This window comes from Ictidomys tridecemlineatus, chromosome 5 (genome assembly GCF_052094955.1).
Source record: "Ictidomys tridecemlineatus isolate mIctTri1 chromosome 5, mIctTri1.hap1, whole genome shotgun sequence".
In the NCBI taxonomy this organism is placed as follows: domain Eukaryota; kingdom Metazoa; phylum Chordata; class Mammalia; order Rodentia; family Sciuridae; genus Ictidomys; species Ictidomys tridecemlineatus.
In genome coordinates this window covers 209170-235251 of record NC_135481.1, presented here as the reverse complement: position 1 = coordinate 235251, position 26082 = coordinate 209170, and positions in this window count along the sequence as shown.

The window sequence follows — 26082 nt, the reverse complement described above, 5'->3', positions numbered from 1 at the left end:
GCTTATAAATCAGAAAACTTCTAGATGTGTGAAAGTTTGGCAACCCATTTAAATGAAAGTGATTTTCGAAAGTCTCTGCTTAGGGCTATTTCAAGAGGAAACAAACCATAAAGACAAAACTGAAAACTACATAATTGGTTAAGTTTCAAAGACCTACTACAAACCGTGTTGGATTTAGTGTTCTAAATTGATCTGTATATATAGAAGAAAACAGAGTGGAACCTATGAATTCAAACTCTTACTGCAAATAAACACTTGAACCTAAAAGAACAAAATTTGGTGAGCCAAGTGGGATTTGTGCACTAATCATTACAACCAAGTATCATCAAATTGAGTGAAAAAATATTTGCTGAGATTTGAGGAAACTCGTAGTTTTTTGGAAGCTTGGCAACCCCTTTCAATGAAAGTGTTTTTCGCCAGTCTCTGCTTAGGTGTATTTCAAGAGTAAACCAAACATAGAGACAAAACAGAGTACTGCTTTATTTTGTCAGGTTTCAAAGAGCTATACAACCATGTTGGATTTAGAGTTCCATTTTAATCTATTTATATAGGAGAAAACAGAGAGAAACATGAAAATTCAAATTGTTACTGAAAATGAATGCTTGAATCTAAGGAACCTAATTTGGTATACCAAGTGGGCTTAGAGTCCTAATCATTACGCCCAAGTATCATCAAGATTAGGTGAAAGAATATTTGCTGATATTTCAGAAAATTGGCAGTTTTTTGGACGCTTAAACACCCATTTAAATAAAAGTGTTTTTCACCAATCTCTGCTTAGGGCTACTTCAAGAGGAAACAAACCCTAGAGACAACACTGACAACTGCTTTATTTTGTCAAGTTTCAAAGAGCTACTACAAACCATGTTGCATTTAGAGTTGCATATTCATCTATCTATATAGAACAAAACAGAGTGAAACTTAAAAATTTAAAATGTTACGGAAAACGAATGCTTCAATCCAAATGAACTAAATTTGGTGGATCAAGTGGGCTTAGCGTTCTCATCATAACCACCAAGTATCATCAAGATTGGGTGAAAAAATATTTGCTGATATTTCAGGAAACTCATAGTTTTTTGGAAGCTTGGCAACTCCTTTCAATGAAAGAATTTTTTGGCAGTCTCTGCTTAGGTCTACTTCAAGAGGTAACAAACAATAGAGACAAAACTGAGAACTGCTTTATTTTATCAAGTTTCAAAGAGCTACTACAAACAATGTTGGATTTAGTGTTCCATATTCATCGATGTATATATTGGAAAACAGAATGAAACTTAAAAATTCAAACTGTTACTGAAAACAAACGTTTCAGCATACAGGAACAAAATTTGGTGAACCAAGTGGGTTAAGTGTCATCATCATTACCACCAAGGATAATCAAGTTTGGGTGAAAAAACATTTGCTAATATTTCAAAAAACTCATTGTTTTTTTGAAGCTTGGCAACCCCTTTCCATTAAAGTGTTTTTTTGCCAGTCTCTGATTAGGGCTACTTAAAGAGAAAACAATCCATGCAGAAAAAACTGAGAACTTCTTAATTTTTTCAAGTATCAAAGATCTACTACAAACCATGTTGGATTTAGAGTTCCGTATTCATGACTATATAGGAGAAAACAGAGTGAAACCTAAAAATTTAAGCTGTTCCTGAAAACGAATGCTTAAACATACAGGAGTGAATTCTTGTCGACCAAGTGGGCTTAGGGTCCTCATCATACCTACAAGGATCATCGAGATTGGGTAAAAAAAAATGATGATATTTCAGGAAACTCTTAGTTTTTTGAAAGTTTGGCAAACCCTTTCAGTGAAAATGTTTTTGCCAGTAACTGCTTAGGTCTACATCAAGAGGAAACAAAACATTGAGATAGAACTTGAAACTACTTTATTGTGTCAAGTTTCAAGAAGCTAACACAAACTGTGTTTGATTTAGGGTTCCCAGTACATCTATATATATAGGGGAAAAGAGAGTAAAAACTCAAAATTGAAACTGTTACTTGATACGAATGCTTCAACGTAGAAGAAGGAAATTTGAGCTTATAACTGGGCTTAGTATACTGATCACTACATGAACGTATCATCAAGTTTGGGATAAAAAGTATTTGCTGAGATTTTAGGAAACTCATATATGTTTGGAAGCTTGTCAGCCCATTTCAATTAACTGTTTTTCACCACTCACTATTGTGGGCTACATCAAGAGAAAACAAAAGATAGCGATAGAACTTGAAACCACTTTATTATGTCAAGTTTCAAGAAGCTAGTACAAACCGTGTTTGATTTAGAGTTCCAAGTATCAACATAGGAGAAAACAGAGTGAAACCTAAAAATACAAACTGTTACTGGAAACTAACTCTTCAAAATCAAATAACAAAATTTGGGCAGCCAAGTGGGCTCAGTGTACTGATCATTACCTGAATTTATCATCAAGTTTGGGTAAAACAATATTTGCTTAGATTTCAGGAAACACATAATTTTTGGAAGCTTGGCAACCCCTGTCAAGGAAAGTGTTTTTTTGCCAGTCACTGCTAAGGACTACATCAAGAGGAAACAAAATATCGAGATAGAACTTGAAACTACTTTATTGTGTCAAGTTTCAAGAAGCTAGCACAAACCGTGTTTGATTTAGGGTTCCAACAACATCTATCAATATAGGGGGAAAACAGAGTGAAACCTAAGAATTTAAACTGTTACTGGATAGGAATTCTTCAACACAGAAAAAAGAAATATGGGCAGACAAGTGGGCTTAGTGTACTGATCATTACATGAACGTATCATGAAGTTTGGGTAAAAAAATGTTTCCTGAGATTTTAGGAAACTTGTAATTCTTTGGAAGCTTGGCACCCCCTTTCAAAGAACGTGTTTCTTGCCTTCGCTTTTTAGGGCTACATCAACAGGAAACAAAACATAGAGATAGAACTTGAAACTACTTTATTTTGTAAAGTTTCAAGAAGCTAACACAAACCGTGTTTGATTTTGAATTCCAACTACATTTTCAATATAGGAGAAAACAAAGTGAAACCTAAATATTCAAACTGTTACTGGAAACAAACGCTTAAACATAGAAGAACAAAATTTGGGCAGCCACTTGGGCTTAGTGAACTGATCATTACCTGAAAGTATCATTAAGTTTGGGAGATAATATATTTGCTGAGATTACAGGAAACTCGTAATTCTTTGGAAGCTTGGCAACCCCTTTCAATGAAAGTGTTTCTCTCAAGTCACTGCTAGGGCTACATCCATAGTAAACAAAACATAGAGATAAAACTTGAAACTACTTTATTGTGTCAAGTTTCAAGAAGCTAGCACAAACCATGTTTGATTTAGAGTTTCAACTACATCTATCAATATACGAGAAAACAGAGTGAAACCTAAAAATCAAAGTGTAACTGGAAACGAACATTTCAACATACAAAAAGGAAATTTTGGCAGCCTAATGGTCTTAGTGTACTGATCATTACCTGTATGTATCATCAAGTTTGGGAAAAAAATATTTTTAGAGATTTCAGAAAACTCATGATTCTTTGGAAGCTTGGCAATCACTTTCAATGAAAGTGTTTCTTGCCAGTCACTACTTAGCGCTACATCAAGAGGAAAAAAAAACAGAAAGATAGAACTTCAAAATACTTTATTGTGTCAAGTTTCATAGAAGCTTGAACAAACCGTGTTTCATTGAGAGTTCCATCTACATCTATCAATATAGGAGAAAACAGAGTGAAACCTAAAAATTCAAACTGTTACTGGAAATGAACGCTTCAACATAGAAGAAAGAAAATTGGACAGCCAAGTGGGCTTAGTGTATTGATCATTACCTGAAAGTACCATAATATTTGGGAGAAAAAATATTTGCTGAGCTTTCAAGAGACTAGTAATTCTTTGGAAGCTTGGCAACCCCTTTCAATGAAATTGTTTCTCACAAGTAACTGCTTAGGGCTACATCAAGAGAAAAAAAAACATAGAGGTAGAACTTGAAACTACTTTATTGTGTCAAGTTTCAAGAAGCTAAAACAAACCGTATTTGATTTAGAGTTTCAAATACATCTATAAATATAGGAGAAAACAGAGTGAACCCTAAAAATTCAAAATCTTACTGGAAACAAACACTTCAACATAGAAAAACAAAATTTGGGAATCTAAGTGGTATTATATACTGATTATTAGCTGAAACTATCATCAAGTTTAGGAGAAAAAATGTTTTCTGAGGTTTCAGGAAACTTGTAATTCCTTGGAAGCTCGGCAATCACTTTCAATGAAGTGTTTCGCTCCAATCCCTGCTTATGGCTACATCAATAGGAAACAAAACTTGGAGATACATCTTCAAAATAGTTTATTGTGTCAAGTTTTAAGAAGCTAGCACAAACAGTTTTTGATTTAGAGTTGCAACTACATCTATCAATATAGGAGAAAACAGAGTGAAACATAAAATTCAAATTGTTACTTGAAACGAATGCTTAAACTTAGAAGAACGAAATTTGGGCAGCCAATACCGATTAGTGTACTGATCATTACGAGAAAGTATCACCATGTTTGGGAGAAAAAATATTTGCTAAGGTTTCAAGAAACTTGTAATTCTTTAGAAGATTGGCAATCCGTTTCAATGAAAGTGTTTTTGGCTAGTCACTGCTAAGCGCTACATCAAGATGAAACAAAACATAGAGACAGAACTTAATGGTGTCTAATTTCAAGAAGGTAGCACAAACCATGTTTGATTTAGAGGTCCATGTACATCTATCAATATAGGAGAAAACGGAGTGAAACCAAAAAATTCAAACTGTTACTGGAAAAGAACACTTCAACATAGAAGAATGAAATTTGGGCAGCCAAGTGCTCTTAGTGTACTGATCATTACCTGAATATATCATCAAATTTGGGAGAAAATATTTTTACTGAGATTTCAGGAAACTCATAATTATTTGGAGGCTTCTCAACTCCTTTCAATAGAAGTGTTTTCCACCAGTCACTGCTTAGGGCTACATCAAGAGGAAACAAAATATAAAGATAGAACGTGACACTACTTTATTGTGTCAAGTTTCAAGAAGCTAGCACAAACTGTGTTTGATTTAGAGTTCCAAGTACATCTATCAATACAGGAGAAAACAGAGTGAAACCTGAAAATTCAAACTGTTACTGGAAATGAACACTTCACCATAGAAGAATGAAATTTGCGCAGTCAAGTGGGATTACTGTACTGATCATTACTAGAAAGTATCATCAAGTTTGGGTGAAAAAGTATTTGTTGAAATTTCAGAAAACAAGTATTTATTTGGAAGCTTGGCAACCTCTTTCAATGAAAGTTTTTCTTGCCGGTCACGGCTTAGGGCTACATCAAGAGAAAACAAAATATAGAGATAGAACTTGATACTACTTTATTGTTTCAAGATTCAAGAAGCTAGCACAAACCGTGTTTGATTTAGAGTTCCAAGTACATCTATCAATATAGGAGAAAACAGAGTGAAACCTAAAAATTCAAACTATTTCTGGAAACAAACCGTTTAACATAGAAGAAAGAAAATTTGCAGCTATTTGGGTTTCTTGTACTGATTATTACCTGAAAGTATCATCAAGTTTGGGTGAAAAAATATTTGCTGAGATTTCAGGGAACTAGTAATTTTTTTAAAGCTTGGCTACCCCTTCCATTGAAAGTGTTTCTCACCAGTCCCTCCATAGAGCTACATGAAGAGAAAACAAAACATAGAGATGCATCTTTAAAGTAATTTATTGTGTCAAGTTTCAAGAAGCTAGCATAAACCGTGTTTGATTTAGAGTTTCAAGTACATCTATCAATAAAGGAGAAAATAGAGTGAAACCTAAAAATTCAAACTTTTTCTTGAAATAATCTCTTCAACATAGAAGAACGAAATTTGGGCAGGCAAGTGGGCTTAGTGTATGGATCATTATCTGAAAGTATCATGTAGGATGGGTGAAAAAATATTTGCTGAGATATCAGGAAACTCATAATTCTTGGGAAGCTTGGCAACCTCTTTCAATAAAAGTGTTTCTCGCCAGTCACTGCTTAGGCCAAAATCAAGAGGAAAGAAAACATAGAGATAGAACTAGAAACTACTTTATTGTGTCACGTTTCATTAAGCTAGCACAAACGGTGTTTGATTTAGAGTTCCAACTACATCTATCAATATAGGACAAAACACAGTGAAACCTAAAAATAAATATTGTTACTGGAAACGAACACTTCAACATAGAAGAACAAAATTTGGGCATCCAATTGCTCATAGTGTTCTGATCATCACCTGACAGTATCATCAAGTTTTGGAAAAAACATATTTGCTGAGATTCTGGATAATCGAAATTTTTTGGAAGCTTGGCAATCCATTTCAATGAAACTGTTTCTCGCCAGTCACTGCTTAGGGCTACATCAAGAGGAAACAAAACATAGAGATAGAACTTGAAAGTACTTTATTGTGTCAAGTTTAAAGAATCTAGCACAAACCGTGGTGGATTTAGAGTTCCAAATACATCTATCAGTGTAGGAAAATACAGAGTGAAACCTAACAATTCAAACTGTTAGTGTAAAAGAACGCTGCAACATAGAAAAATGACATTTGGGCAGCCAAGTGGGCTTAAGGTACCGATCATGACCTGAAAGTATCATCACGTTTGGGAGACAATATGTTTGCTGAGATTTCAGTAAACTCGTAATTCTTAGTAAGCTTGGCAATCACTTTAAATGAAAGTGTTTCTCACCAGTCACTGCTTAGCGTTACATCAAGAGGAAATAAAACATAGAGATAGAACTTGAAACTACTATATTGTGTCAAGTTACTAGAAGCTAGCACTAACTGTGTTTTATTTAGAGTTCCAACTATATCTAGCAATATAAAAGAAAACAGTGTGAAACCTCCAAATTAAAACTGTAATGGAAAAGAACACTTCAACAGAGAAGAACCAAATTTGGGCAGCCATGTGTGCTTAGTGTACTACTCATTGCTTGGCAGTATCATGAAGTTTGGGTGAAAAAATATTTGCTGAGATTTCAGGAAACACATTATTTTTTGGAAGCTTGGCAAAACCTTTCAATTAAAAGTGTTTCACGACAGTCATTGCTTAGGGCTACATAAAGAAGAAACAAAACATAGAGATAGAACTTGAAACTACTTTATTGTATCAAGTTTCAAGACACTAGCACAAACCGTGTTTGATTTAGAGTTTCAACTACATCTATCAATATAGGAGAAAACTGAGTGAAACCTAAAAATTCAAACTGTTACTGGAAACAAATGCTTCAACATAGAAGAACGAAAGTTGGGAAGCCAAGTTGGCTTAGTGTACTGATCATTACCTGAAAGTATCATCAAGTTTGGAAAGAAAAATATTTGTTGAGATTTCAGTTAACTTCTAATTTTTTGAAGTTTGGCATCATTTTCAATGAAATTGTTTCTCGCCAGTCACTTCTTAGGGCTACATCAAGTGGAAACAAAACATAGAAATAGAACTTGAATCTACTTTATTGTGTCAAGTTTCAAGAAGCTAGTACAAACCATGTTTGATTTAGAGTTCCAAATACATCTATCACTATAGGAGACAACAGAGTGAAACTGAAAAATTCAAACTGTTACTGGAAATGAACGCTTCAACATAGAAGAAGAAAATTTGGGAAGCCAAGTGGGCTTAGTGTACTGATCATTACCTGAAAGTATCATCTAGTTTGGAAAAAAAAATATTTGCTGAGATTTCAGGAAACTTGTAATTTTTTAAAGTTTGGCAACCCTTTTCAATGAAAGTGTTTCTCGCCAATCACTGCTTAGGGTTACAACAAGAGGAAACAAAACATAGAGACACAACTTGAATCTATTTTATTGTGTTAAGCTTATCGTAGCTAGCACAAACCGTGTTTGATTTAGAATTTCAACTACATCTATCAATATAGGAAAAAACAGAATGAAACCTAAAAATTCGAACTGTTCCTGTAAATGAAGGCTTCCACATGAAAGAACGGAATTTATGCAGTCAAGTGGGCTTAGTGTACTGATCATTAACTGAAAGTATCATCACGTTTGAAAGAAAAAATATTTGCTGAGATTTCAGGAATTTTTTAATTCTTTGGAAGCTTGGCAATCATTTTCAATGAAAGTGTTTCTCTCTAGGCACTGCGTAGGGCTACATCAAGAGGAAACAAAACAGATATAGAACTTGAAACTACTTTATTGTGTCAAGTTTAAAGAACTTAGCACAAACCTTGTTTGATTTAGAGGTCCAACTACATCTATCAATATAGGAGAAAAGAGAGTGAAACATTACATTTCAAACTGTTATTGGAAACGAACGCTTCAATATAAAAGCACGAAATTTGGGCAGCCAAGTGGGCTTAGTGTACTCATCATTACCGGAAAGTATCGTCATGTTTGGGAGAGAAAATATTTACTGAGATTTCAAGAAACTCGTAATTCCTTGGAAGCTTGGCAACCCTTTTCAATGAAAGTGTTTCTTGTCAGTAACTGCTTAGGGCTGCATCAAGAGGAAAAAAAAACATAGATATAGAACTTGAATCTACTTCACTGTTTCAAGTTTCAAGAAGCTAGCACAACCTTGTTTGATTCACAGTTCCAAATACATCCATCATTATACGAGAAAACAAAGTGAAACCTAAACATTCAAACTGTTACTGGAAATGAACGCTTCAACATAGAAGAACGAAATTCGGGAAGCCAAGCGGGCTTAGTGTACTAATCATTACCTGAAAGTATCATCAAGTTTGAAAGAAAAAATATTTGCTGAGATTTCAGGAAACTCATAATTCCTTGGATGTTTGGCAACCCTTTTCAATGAAAGTGTTACTCGCCAATCACTCCTTAGGGCTACATTAGATTAAACAAAAAGGTAGAGATAGATCTTGAAACTACTTTATTGTTTCAAATTTCAAGAAGCTAGCAAAATCCGTGTTTGATTTACAGTTCCAACTACATCTATCTATATAGGAGAAAACAGAGTTAAACATAAAAATTCAAACTGTTAGTGGAAACGAACGCTTCAACATAGAAGAATCAAATTTCGGCAGCAAAGTTGGATTAGTGTACTGATCATTAGTGAAAGTATCATCAAGTTTGCAAGAAAATATATTTGCTGAGATTTCAGGAAAATTGTAATTCTTTGGAAGCTTGGCAACCCCTTTCAATAAAAGTGTTTCTCGCTAGTAACTGCTTAGAGCTACATCAAGAATAAACAAACTATAGAGATAGAACTTAAAACTACTTTATTGTGTCAAGTTTCAAAAAGCTAGAACAAACCATGTTTGATATAGAGTTCCAACTACATCTATGAATATAGGAGATAACACAGTGAAACCAGAAAATTCAAACTGTTACTGGAAACGAATACTTCAACATATGCGAAAAAATTTAGGCAGACAAGTGGGCTTAGTGTACTGATGATTACCTGAAAGTATCATCAAGTTTGGAAGAAAAAATATTTGCTGAGATTTGAGGAAACTTGTAATTCTTTGGATGGTTGGCAACCGCTTTTAATGAAAGTGTGTCTCGCCAGTCATTTCTTAGGGCTATATCAAGAGGAAACAAAACATAGAGATTGTACTGGAAACTACTTTATTGTGTCAATTTCAAGAAGCTAGCACAAACCGTGTTTGATTTAGAGTTCCAAATGCATCTATCAATATAGGAGAAAACAGAGTGAAACCTAAAAATTCAAACTGTTTGTGGAAACGAACACTTCAACATCGAAGTATGAAATTTTGGCAGGCAAGTGGGGTTAGTGTACTGATCGTTACCTGAAAGTATCATTAAGTTTGGGAGAAAAAATATTTGCTGAGATTTCAGAAAACTCGTAATTTTTTGGAAGCGTGGCAACCCCTTTCAATGAAAGTATTTTTCACCAGTCACTGCTTAGGGCTACATCAAGCAGAAACAAATCATAGAGATAGAACTTGAAACTACTTTATTGTTTCAAGTTTTAAAAAGCTAGCAAAAACCGTGTTTTATTTAGAGTACCAAATACATCTATTAATATAGGGGAAAACAGTGAAACCTAAAAATTCGAACTGTTCCATGAAACAAATGCTTCAACATCGAGGAACCAAATTTGGTAAGCCAAGTGGGCTTAGTGTACTGAGAATTACATGAAAGTATCATAAAGTTTGAAAGAACAAATATTTGCTAAGATTTCAAGAAACTCATAATTCTTTGGAGCTTGACAACCCCTTTCAATGAAAGTGTTTCTTGCGTGTCACTTTTTAGGTCTACATCAAGAGGAAACAAAAAATAGAGATCTAACTTGAAACTACTTTATTGTGTCAAGTTTCAAGAAGCTAGCATAAAGTGTGTTTGATTTAGAGTTCCAAATGCATCTATCAGTATAGGAGAAAAAAGAGTGAAACTTAAAAATTCAAACTGTTACTGGAATGGAACACTTCAACATAAAAGAACAAAATTTGGGCAGCCAATTGGGCTTAGTGTACTGATCATTACCAAAAAGTATCATCCCGTTTGTGAGAAAAAATATTTGCTGAGATTTCAGGAAACTCGTAATTCTTTGGATGCGTTGCAACACCTTTCAATAAAAGTGTTTCTCACCAACACTACTTAGGGCTACATCAAGAGGAAATAAACATAGAGATAGAACTTGAAACTACATTGTTGTGTCAAGTTTTAAGAAACTAGCTCAAACCGTGTTTTATTTAGAGTTCCAAGTACATCTATCAATAGAGGAAAAAACAGAGTGAAACCTAAAAATTCAAACGGTTACTGGAAACGAACGCTTCAATATAGAAGAACAAAATTTGGGCAACAAAGTGGGCTTAGTGTACTGATCATTACCAAAAAGTATCAACAAGTTTTGGTGAAAAAATATTTCCTGTGATTTCAGGAAACTCGTATTTTTTTGGAAGCTTGGAAACCACTTTCAGTGAAAGTGTGTCTCCCCAGTCCCTGCTTAGTGCTACATCAAGAGGAAAAAAAACATAGTGATAGAACTTGAAACTACATTGTTGTGTCAAGTTTCAAGAAGCTGGCACAAACCGTGTTTGATTTAGAGTTCCAAGTACATGTATCAATGTAGGAGAAAACAGAGTGAAACCTAAAAATTCAAACTGTTACTGAAAAAAAACTCTTCAACATAGAAGAACAAAATTTGGGCAACCAAGAGGGTTTAGTGTACTGATCATTACCTGAAATATCATCAAGTGTGGGAGAAAAAATATTTGCTGAAATTTCAGAAAACTTGTAATTCTTTGGTAGCTTGGAAACATCTTTCAATGAAAGTGTTTCTTTCCAGTCACTCCTGAGGGCTACATCAAGAAGAAACAAAAGATAGAGATAGATATTAAAACTACTTTATTGTGTCAAGTTTCAAGAAGCTAGCACAAACCGTGTTTGATTTACAGTTCCAACTGCATCTATCAATATAGGAGAAAACAGAGTGAAGCCTAAAAATTCAAACTGTTATTGGAAACTATCCCTTCAACATATAAGAATGAAATTTGGGTAGCCAAGTGGGCTTAGTGTTGTGATCATTACCTGAAAGTATCATCAAGCTTGGGTCAAAAAATATTTGATGATATTTCAAGAAACTCATAATTGTTTGGTAGCTTGGCAACTCCTTTCAAAGAAAGTGTTACTTGCCAGTAACTGCTTAGGTCTACATCAAGAGGAAATAAATCATAGAGCTAGAACTTGAAACTACTTTATTGTTTCAAGTTTCAAGAAGCTAGCATAAACCGTGTTTGATTTAGAGTTCCAACTACATCTATCAATATACGAGAATACAGAGTGAAACCTGAAAATTCAAACTGTTTCTGGAAATAAATGCTTCAACATAAAAGAACAAAATTTTGCAGCCAAGTGGGCTTTCTGTACTGATTATTACCTGAAAGTATCAGCAAGTTTGGGTGAAAAAATATTTGCTTAGATTTCAGGAAAATCTTAATTCTTTGGAAGCTTGGCTACCTCTTTCAATGAAAGTGTTTCTCAGCAGTCACTGCTTAGGGCTACATCAAGAGGAAACAAAACATAGAGATAGAACATGAAACTACTTTATTGTGTCAAGTTTCAAGAAGCTAGCAAAAACCGTGTTTTATTTAGAGTTCGAACAATATTTATCAATATAGGAGAACAGAGAATGAAACCTAAATATTCCAACTATTATTGGAAACGAACACTTCAACATAGAAGAACGAAATTTGGGCAGCTAAGTGGGCTTAGTGTACTGATCATTACCTGAAAATATCATCAATTTTGGGAGAAAAAATATTTTCTGCGATTTCAAGAAACTCGTAATTTTTGGAAGCTTGGCAACACTTTTCAATGAAAGTGTTTCTCGCCTGTCACTATTTAGGGCTACATCAAAAGAAAATAAAATATAGAGATAGAACTTTAAATTACTTTATTGTTTCAAGTGTCAAGAAGCTAGCACAAACCGTGTGTGATTTAGAGTTCCAACTACATCTATCAATATAGGAGAAAACATAGTGAAACCTAAAAATTCAAACTGTTACTGGGAACGAACACTTCAACATAGAAGAACAAAACTTTGCAGCCAAGTGGGCTTTATGTACTGATCATTTACTGAAAGTATCAACAAGTTTGGGTGAAAAAAAATTTTGCTGAGATTTCAGGAAACTTGTAATTCTTTGGAAGCTTGGAAACCGCTTTCAATGAAAATGTTTCTCGCCAGTCATTGCTTAGTGGTACATCAAGAGGAATCAAAACATAGTGATAGAACTTGAAACTACTTTATTGTATCATGTTTCAAAAAGTTAGCAAAAACCGTGTTTGATTTAGAGTTCCAACTATATCTATCAATATAGGACAAAACAGAGTGAAACCTAAAATTTCAAACTGTTTCTGGAAAAGAATGCTTCAACATAGAAAATCGAAATTTGTGCAGCCAAGTGGGCTTAGTGTACTGATCATTATTTGAAAGTATCATCATGTTTGTGTGAAAAAGTATTTGCTGAGATTTCTGAAAACTCATAATTTCTTGGAAGCTTGGCAACTCCTTTCAATAAAAGTGTTTCTCGCCAGTCACTACTTAGGGCTACATGAAGAGAAAACAAAACATAGAGAGAGAACTTAAAACTACTTTGTTTTGTCAAGTTTCAAGAAACTAGAAAAAACCGTTTTTGATTTAGAGTTCCAAGTACATCTATCAATAATGGAGAATACCGAGTGAAACCTAAAAATTCAATGTGTTTCTGGAAACGAACACTTCATCTTTAAGAATGAAATTTGGGAAGCCAAGTGGGAATACTGTACTGATCATTTCCTCAAAGTATCATCAAGTTTGGGTGAAAAAATATTTGCTTAGATCAGGAAACTTGTAATTTTTTGGAAGCTTGGCAACCCCTTTCAATTTAGTGTTTCTCAACAGTCATTCTTTAGGGCTACATAAAGAGGAAAAAAAAAACATAGAGATAGAACTTGAAACTACTTTACTGTGTCAAGTTTCAAGAAGCTAGCACAAACCGTGTTTGATTTACAGTTCCAACTGCATCTATCAATATAGGAGAAAACAGAGTGAAGCCTAAAAATTCAAACTGTTATTGGAAACTATCCCTTCAACATATAAGAATGAAATTTGGGTAGCCAAGTGGGCTTAGTGTTGTGATCATTACCTGAAAGTATCATCAAGCTTGGGTCAAAAAATATTTGATGATATTTCAAGAAACTCATAATTGTTTGGTAGCTTGGCAACTCCTTTCAAAGAAAGTGTTACTTGCCAGTAACTGCTTAGGTCTACATCAAGAGGAAATAAATCATAGAGCTAGAACTTGAAACTACTTTATTGTTTCAAGTTTCAAGAAGCTAGCATAAACCGTGTTTGATTTAGAGTTCCAACTACATCTATCAATATACGAGAATACAGAGTGAAACCTGAAAATTCAAACTGTTTCTGGAAATAAATGCTTCAACATAAAAGAACAAAATTTTGCAGCCAAGTGGGCTTTCTGTACTGATTATTACCTGAAAGTATCAGCAAGTTTGGGTGAAAAAATATTTGCTTAGATTTCAGGAAAATCTTAATTCTTTGGAAGCTTGGCTACCTCTTTCAATGAAAGTGTTTCTCAGCAGTCACTGCTTAGGGCTACATCAAGAGGAAACAAAACATAGAGATAGAACTTGAAACTGCTTTATTGTGTCAAGTTTCAAGAAGCTAGCAAAAACCGTGTTTTATTTAGAGTTCCAACAATATTTATCAATATAGGAGAACAGAGAATGAAACCTAAATATTCCAACTATTATTGGAAACGAACACTTCAACATAGAAGAACGAAATTTGGGCAGCTAAGTGGGCTTAGTGTACTGATCATTACCTGAAAATATCATCAATTTTGGGAGAAAAAATATTTTCTGCGATTTCAAGAAACTCGTAATTTTTGGAAGCTTGGCAACACTTTTCAATGAAAGTGTTTCTCGCCTGTCACTATTTAGGGCTACATCAAAAGAAAATAAAATATAGAGATAGAACTTTAAATTACTTTATTGTTTCAAGTGTCAAGAAGCTAGCACAAACCGTGTGTGATTTAGAGTTCCAACTACATCTATCAATATAGGAGAAAACATAGTGAAACCTAAAAATTCAAACTGTTACTGGGAACGAACACTTCAACATAGAAGAACAAAACTTTGCAGCCAAGTGGGCTTTATGTACTGATCATTTACTGAAAGTATCAACAAGTTTGGGTGAAAAAAATTTTGCTGAGATTTCAGGAAACTTGTAATCCTTTGGAAGCTTGGAAACCGCTTTCAATAAAAATGTTTCTCGCCAGTCATTGCTTAGTGGTACATCAAGAGGAATCAAAACATAGTGATAGAACTTGAAACTACTTTATTGTATCATGTTTCAAAAAGTTAGCAAAAACCGTGTTTGATTTAGAGTTCCAACTATATCTATCAATATAGGACAAAACAGAGTGAAACCTAAAATTTCAAACTGTTTCTGGAAAAGAATGCTTCAACATAGAAAATCGAAATTTGTGCAGCCAAGTGGGCTTAGTGTACTGATCATTATTTGAAAGTATCATCATGTTTGGGTGAAAAAGTATTTGCTGAGATTTCTGAAAACTCATAATTTCTTGGAAGCTTGGCAACTCCTTTCAATAAAAGTGTTTCTCGCCAGTCACTACTTAGGGCTACATGAAGAGAAAACAAAACATAGAGAGAGAACTTAAAACTACTTTGTTTTGTCAAGTTTCAAGAAACTAGAAAAAACCGTTTTTGATTTAGAGTTCCAAGTACATCTATCAATAATGGAGAATACCGAGTGAAACCTAAAAATTCAATGTGTTTCTGGAAACGAACACTTCATCTTTAAGAATGAAATTTGGGAAGCCAAGTGGGAATACTGTACTGATCATTTCCTCAAAGTATCATCAAGTTTGGGTGAAAAAATATTTGCTTAGATCAGGAAACTTGTAATTTTTTGGAAGCTTGGCAACCCCTTTCAATTTAGTGTTTCTCAACAGTCATTCTTTAGGGCTACATAAAGAGGAAAAAAAAACATAGAGATAGAACTTGAAACTACTTTACTGTGTCAAGTTTCAAGAAGCTAGCACAAACCGTGTTTGAATTAGAGTTCCAAATACACCTATCAATATATGAGAAAACAGAGTGAAACCTAAGTATTCAAACTGTTACTGGAAACGAACACTTCAACATAGAAGAACGAAATTTGGGCAGCCAAGTCGGCTTAGTGTTGTGATCATTACCTGAAAGCGTCATCAAGCTTGGGTCAAAAAATATTTGCTTAGATTTAAGGAGACTCATAATTATTTGGAAGCTTGGCAACCCCTTTCAAGGAAAGTGTTACTTGCCAGTCACTGCTTAGGTCTACGTCAAGAGGAAGGAAAACATAGAGCTAGAACTTGAAACTACATTATTATTTCAAGTTTCAAGAAGCTAGCATAAATCGTGTTTAATTTAGAGTTCCGAATGCATCTAACAATATAGGAGAATACAGAGTAAAACCTAAAAATTCAAACTGTTTCTGGAAACGAATGCTTCAACATAGAAGAACAAAATTCTGCAGTCAAGTGGGCTTTCTGTACTGATTATTACCTGAAAGTATCATCAAGTTTGGGTGAAAAAATGTTTGCTGAAATTTCAGGAAATTCATTATTCTTTGGATGCTTGGATACCCATTTCAAGGAAAGTGTTTCTCGCCTGTTACTGCTTAGTGCTACATCAATAGGAAACAAAACGTAGTGATAGAACTTGAAACTACTTTATTGTTTCAAGTATTAAGAAGCTAGCATAAACCATGTTTGATTTAGAGTTCCAACTACATCTATCAATATAGGAGAATACAGAGTGAAACCTAAAAATTCAAACTGTTACTGGAAATGAACGCTTCAACATAGAAGAACGAAATTTGTACAGCCAAGTAGGCTTAGTGTACTGATCATTACCTGAAAGTATCATCAAGTTTTGGTGAAAAAATATTTGCTGAGATTTCAGAAAACTCATAATTCCTTGGAAGCTTGGCAACGCATTTCAATGAAAGTGTTACTCGCCAGTCACTGCTTAGGGCTACATAAAGAGGAAACAAAACACAGAGATAAAACTTGAAACTGCTTTATTGTTTCAAGTTTCAAGAAGCTAGCACAAACCATGTTTGATTTAGAGTTCCAAGTACATCTATCAATATAGGAGAAAACAGAGTGAAACCTAAAAATTCAAACTGTTTCTTGAAACGTACACTTCAATATGAAATACGAAATTTGGGCAGCCAAATGGGCTTAGTGTACTGATCATTACCTGCATTAATCATCAAGCTTGGGTGAAACAATATTTGCTGAGATTTTAGGAAACTCTTTTTTTTATTGATTTTTCAAAACATTACAGAGCTCATGATGTATCATCTTTCATACATTTGACTCAATTGGCTTTTGAACTCCCATTTTTACCCCAAATACAGATTCCAGAATCATATCTGTTACATGGTAACATTTTTGCATAATGGCATATTAGTGACTGTTGTATTGTGCTACCTTTCCTATCTTCTACTAACCCCCCTCCCCTCCCCTCACCGCCCATCTTCCCTCTCTACCTCCTCTGCTGTTGTTTAATTCTATCCCTTTTCCCCCTCCCCCTTGCCCCTCATAACCTCTTATATTTTTGTGTATCATTGAAGGTCTTCTACCATTTCCATATGCTTTCCCTTCTCTCTCCCTTTCTCTCCCCCCATTTGTCTTTGTTTACTGTTAGTCTTTTCCTCATGCTCTTCCTTCCTGTTCTGTTCTTAGTGGCTCTCTTTATATCAAAGAAGACATTTGGCATTTTTTTTAGGGTTTGACTAGCTTCACTTAGCATAATCTGCTCTAATGCCATTCATATCCCTGCAAATTCTATGATTTTATCACTTCTTAGTGCTGCATAATCCTCCATTATGTACAGATGCCACATTTTTTTATTTATTCATCTATTGAAGGGCATCTAGGTTGGTTCCACAGTGTAGCTATTGTGAATTGTGCCGGTATAATCATTGATGTGGCCGTATCCCTATAGTGCACTCTTTTTTTTTTTTTTTTTTTTTTAAAGAGAGAGTGAGAGAGGCGGGAGAGAGAGATAGAGAGAGAATTTTTAATATTTATTTTTTAGTTCTCAGCAGACACAACATCTTTGTTGGTATGTGGTGCTGAAGATCGAACCCGGGCCGCACACATGCCAGGCGAGCGCGCTACCGCTTGAGCCACATCCCCAGCCCCTATAGTGCGCTCTTTTAAGGTCCTCAGGGAATACTTGGAGAAGGGCGATAGCTGGGTCAAATGGTGGATCCATTTCTAGCTTTCCCAGGAATCTCCATACTGCTTTCCAAATTGGCCTCACCATTTTGCAGTCCCACCAGCAGTGTACAAGTGTACCGTTTTCCTCACATCCTCGCCAACACTTATAGTTGTTTGACTTCATAATGGCTGCCAATCTTACTGGAGTGAGATGGTATCTTAGGGTGGTTTTTATTTGCATTTCTCTGATTGCTAGAGATGGTGAGCATTTTTTCATGTACTTGTTGATTGCTAGTATGTCCTCCTCTGAGAAGTGTCTGTTCAGGTCCTTGGCCCATTTGTTGATTGGATTATTTGTTATCTTATCTTTTAATTTTTTGAGTTCTTTGTACATTCTGGATATTAGGGCTCTATCTGAGGTGTGAGGGGTAAAAATTTGTTCCCAGAATGTAGGCTCTCTATTTACCTCTTTTATTGTTTCTCTTGATGAGAAAAAACTTTTTAGTTTAAGTCCCATTTGTTTATTCTTGTTATTAACTCTTGGGCTATGGGCGTCCTAATAAGGAATTTGGAGCCCAACCCCAAATATGTAGATCGTAGCCAACTTTTTCTTCTCTCAGACGCAGTGTCTCTGATTTCATATCTAGCTCCTTGATCCATTTTGAGTTAACTTTTGTGGCTGGTGAGAGAAAGGGATTCAATTTCATTTTGTTGCATATAGATTTCCAATTTCCCCGCACCATTTGTTGAAAATTCTATCCTTCCTCCATTGCATGTTTTTAGCCCCTTTATCAAAAATAAGATAGTTGTAACTTTGTGGATTAGTCTCTGTGTCCTCTATTCTGTACCATTGGTCCACCTGCCTGTTTTGGTACCAGTACCATGCTGTTTTTGTTACTATTGCTTTGTAGTACAGTTTGAACTCAGGTATCGCTGTACCTCCAGATTCACACTTCCTGCTTAGAATTGCTTTTGCTATTCTGGGTCTTCTGTTTTTTCATATGAATGTCATGATTGCTTTATCTATTTCTACAAGAAATTCCATTGGGATTTTGATTGTCATCGCATCAAACCTGTAGAGAACTTTGGGTAATATCGCCATTTTGATGATGTTAGTTCTTCCTATCTATGAACAGGGTACATTTTTCCATTTTCTGAGATCTTCTTCTATCTCTCTTTTTAGGGTTCTGTAGTTTTCATTGTATAAATCTTTCACCTCTTTTGTTAGGTTGATTCCCGAGTATCTTATTTTCTTTGAGGATATTGTGAAAGGAGTGGTTTTCCTTATTTCCATCAGAGGTTTTGTTGCTGATATACAGGAATGCCTTTGATTTATGCATGTTGATTTTATAGCCTGCCACTTTGCTGAATTTATTTATTAACTCTAGCAGCTTCTTTGTAGACCCTTTTGGGACTCTTAAGTATATTATCATGTCATCCACAAATAGCAATAATTTAATTTCTTCTTTTCCTATTTTTATGCCTTTAATTTCTTTTGTCTGTCTAATTGCTCTGGCTAGTACTTCGAGAACTAAATTGAATAGAAGTGGTGATAGAGGGCATCCCTGTCTTGTTCCAGATTTTAGAGGGAATGCCTTCAGTTTTTCTCCATTTAGGATGATGCTAGCCTGAAGTTTAGCATATATAGCTTTTACAATGTTGAGGTAAGTTCCTGTTATCCCTAGTTTTTCTAGTGTTTTGAACATAAAGAGATGCTGTACTTTGTCAAATGCTTTTTCTGCATCTATCGAGATGATCATATGGTTCTTGTCTTTAAGTCTATTGATGTGGTGAATAGCATTTATTGATTTCCGTATATTGAACCACCCTTGCATCCCAGGGATTAATCCTACTTGATCATGGTGTATAAGTTTTCTGATATATTTTTGTATTCGATTTGCCAGAATTTTATTGAGAATTTTTGCATCCAAGTGCATTAGAGATATTGGTCTATAGTTTTCTTTCTTTGAAGTGTCTTTGTCTGGTTTTGGGATCAGAGTGATGTTGGCCTCATAGAATGAATTTGGAAGAGCTCCTTATTTTTCTATTTCTTGAAATAGCTTGAAAAGTATTGGTATTAATTCTTCTTTGAAGGTTTTGTAGAACTCCGCTGTATACCCATTCGGTCCAGGCCTTTTCTTGGTTGGTAGTCTTTTGATGGCTTCTTCTATTTCTTCCTTTGTTATCGGTCTGTTTAAATTGTGTGTGTCTTCCTGTCTCAATCTGGGCAAATCATATGCCTTAAGAAATTTATCTTCTGTTTTATTGGAATATAGGGTTTCAAAATACTTTCTAATTATCTTCTGTATTTCTGTAGTCTGTTGTGATATTGCCTTTTTCATTCCGTATGTTAGTAATTTGAGTTCTCTCTCTTCATTTTTTCATTAGCATGGCTAAGGGCTTGTCTATCTTATTTATTTTTCAAAGAAACAACTTTTAGTTTTATCAATTTTTTCAATGTTTTTTTTTTTTGTTTCAATTTTGTTGATTTCTGCTCTAATTTTAATTATTTCTTGTCTTCTACTATATTTGCTGTTGTTTTGCTCTTCCTTTTCTAGGTTTTTGAGGTGTAGTGTGAGTTCATTTATTTGTTGTTTCTATCTTTTTTTGAGGAAAGAACTACAAGAAATGAATTTCCCTCTTAAAACTGCTTTAATTGTGTCCCATAGATTCTGATATGTTGTGTCTGTATTTTATTTGACTCTAAGAATTTTTTCATCTCCTCCTTTATGTCTTCTGTAACCCCTTGATCATTCAATAACATATTGTTCATTTTCCATGTGATGTAGGATTTTTCCTTCCTTCTTTTATCATTGATGTCCAATTTCATTCTATTATGATCAGATATGGTGCATGGTATTATCTTCATGCCTTTATATTTACTAAGAGTTGCCTTATGGCATAATATATGGTCTGTCTTTGAGTAGGATCCATGTACTGCTGAGAAGAACGTGTATCTACTTGATGATGGTTGATATATTCTATATATGTCTGTTAAGTCTAGATTATTGATTGTGCTGTTGAGTTCTATAGTTTCTTTATTCAGTTTTTGTCTAGAGGATCTGCTAATGGCGAGAGCGGTGTGTTGAAGTCACCTATAATTATTGTGTTGTGGTCTATTTGACTCTTGAACTTGAGGAGAGTTTGTTTTATGAACGTTGCAGCTCTATTGTTTTGTGCATACTAATTGATAATTGTTATGTCTTGTTGGTGGATGGTTCCTTTTAACAGTATATAGTGTCCTTCTTTATCCTTCTTGATTAACTTAGGTTTGAAGTTGATTTTATTCGATATGAGTATGGCCACTCCTGCTTGGATCCGAGGGCCATGTGAGTGGTATGATTTTTTCCAACCTTTTACTTTCAGCCTGTGTATGTCTTTTCCTATCATATGAGTCTCCTGAAGGCAGCATATTGTTGGATTTGTTTTTTTGATCCAGGTTACTAGCCTATGTCTCTTGATTGGTGAGTTTAGGCCATTAACATTTAAGGTTACAATTGAGATATGATTTGTACTTCCAGTCAGGCTTCTTTATTTATTTATTTTAGTATGGCTAGTTTTACTTTTTGGTTATTTTCCTCCCCCTTTACTGAGATACCTCCTGCTGTTAGTTTTGAGAACTATTTTTCAATTCCTCTTCTTGTAGTATTTTGCTCAAAATGCTTTGCAGTGCTGGTTTTCTTGCTGCAAATTCTTTTAGCTTTTGTTTATCGTGAAAGATTTTAATTTCATTGTCCAATCTGAAGCTCAATTTTGCTGGATACAGTATTCTTGGTTGGAATCCATTATTTTTCAGCATTTGAAATACATTGTTCCATGATTTTCTCGCTTTCATAGTCTGTGATGAGAAATCAGTCGTTAACCTAATTGGTTTATCCCTGAATGTAATCTACCTCTTTTCTCTTGTAGCTTTTAATATTCTCTCTTTGTTATGTATGTTGGCTATCTTCATAATTATGTGTCTTTAAGTTGGTCAATTATGGTTTTGGATGTTTGGGGTCTTGTAGGCTTCCAGGATTTGGCAATCCATTTCATCTTTCATCTCTGGGAAGTTTTCTACAATTATTTCATTTAATATGCTGTCCATTTCTTTGGTTTGAATCTCTGTGCCTTCTTCTATCCCGATGATTCTCAAATTTGGTTTTTTTTATGACATCCCATATCTCTTGAATAGATTGCTAGTGGGATTTAAGCATCTTTTCTGTGTTTACTATACTCTTTTCAAGTTGATAAACCTTGTCTTCATTATCTGATGTTCTGACTTATACTTGATCAAGTCTATTTGTAATATTCTCGTTTGAGTTTTTAATTTGGTTTATACTTTCCTGCAATTCTAGGATTATTGTTTGATTTTTTTTTAAGATCTCTATCTCCTGGTGGAGCTCGTTCTTTGCCATTTGAATTTGTTTAATTCATTTTCAAAATATAATTTTATTGCTTGGACTTGCTGTCTCATGTCTTCTCTAATATTTCTTTCCATTTAAGTTAGGTATGCCTTGAGTTATTTCCCTATCCCTGCTTCTGATGTTTCTATGTTCTTCTGTAAAACTAAGTTGTCTTCCATTGTTTGTACTCCTTTTTTCCCTTGTTTTCTCATGTTGTCCACGTTACTTTCCAGTTCTATTGGATTGTCGTGATTCCGCTTTCTTCTATAGATTTGTTTTGGTTCTGTATTACTCTGATGTCTCTCCTTTGTGTTGTTAAACTATGCCTGCTAATTTGGATTCTGCTGGGAAGAAATTCCGATGTCCAAGCTCCAGTGATGACACTACTCTGCTATGACAGGCCCCAGGCTCCTTGCCGGGGTGTCCTAATGGGGGGTTGTGACTGGACTGTCTTTGTTTGGTTTCAGCTCCTGGTCGCAGAAGGTGGGCAGTCTCCAGGCCGCAGGCGAGTGATCGGTCGTCAATGGGCGGGTGTTCTCCTACTGCCCAGTTACGCGGGCAGTGGGTGAACTGTCACCGGCGGGCCTGCAGTTTCCAGCCGCCCAGTCGCAAGGGCCTTGCATCTAGTCCCCTGGTTTCTCCTGCTAGTCTTGGTTTTTCCTGCTAGACCAGATTTCCTCCGGAGTGATGGTTTTCGGCAGTTCAAACTGTACTCTGGGCCTGCCGTTTGTTCTGTGTGGAGGGTGACTATTGGGAACCCTGGCACTTTATTGTTTTGTTTCTGTTGTGGGGGATAGAACTGTACCGCTTCCTTCCCCCTCTGAAATCCCATACTCAGCCCGGGGGTCAGTGCAGGTTTGGCTGGTGGGATTCCACTGAATTGCAGCCACTTTTCTCCCTGCTTGCTAATTAATTGCTTCTTTGCAGAGCCACGCATTCTGTAGCCATGGGGCAGGCCACGCGAATCTGACAGCCCAGATCTCAGGGGTCACACAGTTGAATATTGGGATCCCCGGCACTCTATCATTTTGATTTTTTCTGCTTGCCCCTCCCCCTTTCTGCTGGCTAGACAGGTTTCATTTTGGCTGCTGATGGGAGGAAGAGTTGAAGGTCAGGTGTCTCTAGTTTTCCCCTAGTCTTTATGCAGGCTCTCTGATACTCCCTCCCCTGAAAAGCCTAGGAGAGATTTTATGCGAATTCCCAGATGTCTGGGGGATGAGCTGAGGGAAACACACCTGTTTTATTGTTGCAATCTGTTGGAGAGTGGTGGTGGATACGTCAGCTCTAAAGATGGTGGCCACTGATTGCCTTTGTGGAGTGTCCACTGTGGGGGATGGGACTGTACCGCTTCCTTCCACATCTGAAATCCCGTAATCAGCCCGGGGGACAGTGTGGGCTTGGCTGCCAGGATTCCACCAAGTCACAGCCACTAATCTCCCTGCTTGCTAATTAATCACTTCTCTGAGACACCATGCCTTCTGTAGCCACGGGGCAGGCTGCGAGAATCAGTCGGCTTTAATCTCCGGGGTCCCAAGATGGCTACAGGAAACTCGTAGTTTTTTGGAAGCTTGGCAACCACTTTCAATGAAAGTGTTTCTCGCCAGTCACTTCTTAGGGCTACATCAAGAGGAAACAAAACATAGATATAGAACTTGAAATTACTTTATTGTGTCAAGTTTCAAGAAGCTAGCACAAACCGTGTTTGATTTAGAGTTCCAACTACATCTATCAATATAGGAATAAACAGAGTGAAAACTAAAAATTAAAATTGTTACTGGAAATGAATGCTTCAACATAGAAGAACGAAATTTGGGCAGCCAAGTGGCCTTAATGTACTGATCATCAAGTATGGGAAAAAAATATTTGCTGAGATTTCAGGAAATTCGTCATTTTTTGGACGCTTGGCAATCCTTTTAAATGAAAGTGTTTCTTGCCAATCACTGCTTAGTGCTACATCACGAGGAAACAAAAGATAGATATAAAACTTGAATCTACTTTATTGTGCAAAGTTTCAAGAAGCTAGCACAAACCGTGTTTGATTTAAAGATCCAACAACATCTGTCCATAAAGGAGAAAACAGAGTGAAACCTAAAAATTCAAACTGTTACTGGATATGAACGCTTCAACATAGAAGAATGAAATTTGGGCAGCCAACTGGGCTTAGTGTACTAATCATTAACTAAAGTATCATCAAGGTTGGAAAAAAAAAAATTTTGCTATGATTTCAGGAAACTCGTAATTTTTTGGAAGCTTGGCAACCCTTTTAAATGAAAGTGTTTCTTACCACTCATTGTTTAGGGCTACATCAAGAGAAAATAAAACATAGATATAGATCTTGAAACTACTTTATTCTGTCAAGTTTCAAGAAGATCGCACAAACCATATTTGATTTAGAGTTCCAAATACATCTATCAATATAGGAGAAAACAGAGTGAAACCTAAAAATTCAAACTGTTACTGGATATGAACGCTTCAACATAGAAGAACAAAATTTGGGCAGCCAACTGGGCTTAGTGTACTGATCATTAACTAAAGTATCATCAAGGTTGGAAAAAAATTTTTTGCTAAGATTTCAGGAAACTCGTAATTTTTTGGAAGCTTGGCAACCCTTTTAAATGAAAGTGTTTTTTACCACTCATTGATTAGGGCTACATCAAGAGGAAATAAAACATAGATATAGAACTTGAAACTACTTTATTCTGTCAAGTTTCAAGAAGATCGCACAAACCATGTTTGATTTAGAGTTCCAAATACATCTATCAATATAGGAGAAAACAGAGTAAAACCTAAAAATTCAAACTGTTACTGGAAACGAACGATTCAACATAGATGAACGAAATTTGGGCAGCCAAGTGGGCTTTATGTACTGATCATTTCCTGCAAATATCATCAAGTTTGGGTTAAAAATTACTGGTTGAGATTTCAGGAAACTCGTAATTTTTTGGAAGCTTGGCAACCCCTTTCAATGAAAGTGTTCCTCGCCAGTCACTGCTTAGGTCTATATCAAGAGGTGAGAAAAAATAGAGATAGAACTTGAAACTACTTTATTGTGTCAAGTTTTAAGAAGCTAGCACAAACCGTGCTTGATTTTGAGATCCAACTACATCTATCAATATATAAGAACATAGAGTGAAACCTAAAAATTAAAACTGTTATTGGAAATGAACGCTTCCACATAGAAGAATGAAATTTGGGCATCCAACTGGGCTTAGTTTACTGATCATTACCTAAAGTATCATCAAGTTCGGAAAAACAATATTTGCTGAGATTTCAGGAAAGTCGTAATTTTTTGGAAGCTTGGCAACCCTTTTAAATTAAAGTGTTTCTTGCCAGTCACTGCTTAGGGCTACATCAAGAGAAAGCAAAACATAGATATAGAACTTGAATGTACTTTATTGTGTCACGTTTCAAGAAGCTAGCACAAATCGTGTTTGATGTAGAGATCCAACTGCATCTATTATTATAGGAGAAATCAGAGTGAATCCTAAATATTCAAACTGTTACAGGAAACGAACGCTTCAACATAGAAGAACGAAATTTGGTCACCAAGTTGTATAAGTGTACTGATCACCACCTGAAAGTATCATCATGTTTGGGAGAAAAAACATTTGCTGAGATTTCAGAAAACTCGTAATTCTATGGAAACTTGGCATTCACTTTCAAGGAAATAGTTTCTCGCCACTCATGGCTTAGGGATACATCAAGAGGAAAAAAAAAACAGAGATAGAACTTGAAACTACTTTATTGTGTCAAGTTTCAAGAAGGTAGCACAAACCATGTTACATTTAGAGTTCCAACTAAATCTATAAATATAGGAGAAAACAGAGTGAAAACTAAATTTCAAATTGTTAATGGAAAAGAACGCTTCAACATAGAAGAAAGAAATTTGGGCAGCCACATGGGCTTAGTGTACTGGTCATTACCTGAAAGTATCATCAAGTTTGAGAGAGAAAATATTTGCTGAGATTTCAGGAAACTTGTAATTCTTTGGAAGCTTGGCAACCACTTTCAATGAAATTGTTTCT